Genomic DNA, 2,757 nt, shown 5'->3' with positions numbered 1-2,757 from the left:
TGGGCAGGCAGGCGTTCAGCCATCTCCAGGAAAGCAGGGCTCCATCATGCGTAATGGTTACTTGGGAAGACAAACGCCATCACTCCAAACGTCCCCCCCTTCCTTCTTCTTCCCCAGCTTTATATACTGAGCATGACGTCATGTGGTATGGAATAGCCCTTTGGCCAGTTTGGATCAACTCTCCTGGCTGTGTCCCCTCCCAACTTCTTCTGCACCTGGCAGAGCATGGGAAGCTGAAAAGTCCTTGACTGGTGCAGCAACAACTAAAACATCTCTGTATTATCAATCAACACTGTTTTCAGCACAAATCCCAAACATAGCCCCATACCAGCCACTATAAAGAAAATTAACTCTATCTCAGCTGAAACCAGGACAACTTGTTGTATCACATTGACCTCATCTTTACCTATGAACTTGTCCAATACAGATAATGAAGGCAGATTGTACTGGCTGTTTATGATGTTGCCTTCTCACATGGCTTTCTTTTTGGGAAAGCAAGAATGAATCACGGTAGAGAAGAGATTCTTCCAAAGAATTGATTTTTCTTGCTAAATTTTGCTGCACATCCTTATGGTCAGTGAACTGAGATGATTCAGGTGAGACCAGAACCCCCCCCTGCATCTCCCTCCACATTGCTCTAGAAGTGATTTGTATCCATTTAGTTTTAGTTGGTAGTGATCAACTTGAGTTAAATCATTATATTGTGGGCTTCCATTGATTTGAGAAGGTTCACACAATGGGTTGTGCTCGTTTAAATAATAATTTTCAAAATGTTTGGTATCTTTAGTTAAAAAACTAGCACATAAGCCAGTTTGAGAGCTACAGATAAAACAAGTTTTTTCAGTGGTGGTAGGAAAGATTAGGCAAAAATGAAAATCTTGTGGGATAAACGTAAAAGTGTTAGAGGCATGAAATAATTCAGTAAGAATTCAAACTATGTCTGGTATTTTGAAACTAATCTTTACTTAGCTAATATAATCCTGCATTTTAAAAAAAATATAAAATGTAGGGTGTTCATTTCTTCCCATATTTTTCTGCTATTTATATCAGAAGATTTTTATAATCATCTGTTCACAACATCACACAAACAACCCTGTGACAACTGGAATAATGTTTCCTAGAGGATTAGGAGAATTTGTAGAAAGAATCATTGGTTCATGTGGGAACAATCAAATACTCATTGCAGGCATTTTTTTTCCTTAATTTCTTTATGCCAGTACCTTGATTTGTTTCTCAAATTTAACAAAGAAGGGTACGAAGCCACTAAAAATCTGAAATTACAATGTAACCATATGGAAATATTAAGTTTAGGAAGTCTAAGCACTTAAACCAACTGTTCAGGGTATTTTCCCCTTAATGTACTTACATAAATCACATTAGTTTTTATGAGAGTTATTTTTCAAATTTATAGACTTTTTCAGATGGATCTTCATCTCCCAAGGTAGTATATGCAGAGATTGAGTGTGTTTCTGCAAATTAAAGACTATGGAGCTCAAATTTTAACTCTGACACTGGATTTCTGGATGTCATTGCATATACCAGTTACAACCAGACTTTTGGAAATGGTTTTTACTTTTTAATGCTCAGCTTTAGAAAGCTGAATTGTCATTTCTGAATATGCAGCATTCAAATTACTGATGTAACATGCAATATTTGTGCAGCAGTTTTAGAACTGGTCTGTGCTATGGCTTCATCTATAATAGAATCTGAAGGGGAGAAAAATCACTGCCACTATTTGAGCAAACACAGTGCATAGAACTGCTGTCTATCTTGGGATTCTCATCAGTGTTTCACTGAAATCCCCCATTTCTGGAAATAGCTGATTTGCGGGTGTTGTGGTTTAACCCCAGTAGGCAGCTCAGCCCCTCACAGTGGGATGGGGGAGAGAATCGGAAGGGTAAAAGTGAGAAAACTTGTGGGTTGAGATAAAGACAGTTTAATAGGTAAAGCAAAAGCTGCATGCCCAAGCAAAGCAAAATAAGGGATTAATTCATTGCTTCTCATCAGCAGCAAGGTGTTCAGCCATCTCCAGGAAACCAGGGCTCCATCACACTTTACTTGGGAAGGCAAACGCCATCACTCCCAATGTCCCCCGTTCCTTCTTCTTCCCCCAGCTTTATATACTGAGCATGACGTCATACGGTATGGAACATCCCTTTGGTCAGTTGGGGTCAGCTGTCCCGGCTGTGTCCCCTCCCAACTTCTTGTGCACCCCCAGCCTACTCGCTGGTGGGGTGGGGTGAGAAGCAGAAAAGTCCTCGACTCTGTGTAAGCACTGCTCAGCAATAATGAGAACATCCCTGTGTTATCAACACTGTTTTGGTTACAAATCCAAAACAGAGCACCATATGAGCTGCTATGAAGAAAATTAACTCTATCCCAGCAAAAACCAGTACAGGAAAATATCTCATAATTTAGAAAAATCACATTTCTAGCTTTGATGATATATATATAGTTATATAATATAGTATATATTATATATAATATTATACATACAGTTTATATGTGTGCATTTACATTTTTATATTTATATAATAATACTTATACAGAATGTAAATGTATATTAATTGTATTTTTATTTATATATACTATTTCTAGCTTCGATAAGAACATGTACTGTATGTGCCCTGAAGGTTCAGAAAGCAGAAGGCAAATCAAAACATTCCAACATTTGTTATAATATTGACTGCAGAGGTATTTTAACATTGATTTGGAGATTTTGGGATGACCTAGTTCACCCATTTTGAATTTCGCATT

Source organism: Ciconia boyciana, chromosome 2, assembly GCF_034638445.1.
Source record: "Ciconia boyciana chromosome 2, ASM3463844v1, whole genome shotgun sequence".
Lineage (NCBI taxonomy): Eukaryota > Metazoa > Chordata > Aves > Ciconiiformes > Ciconiidae > Ciconia > Ciconia boyciana.
Note: the sequence above shows the minus strand (reverse complement) of the source record.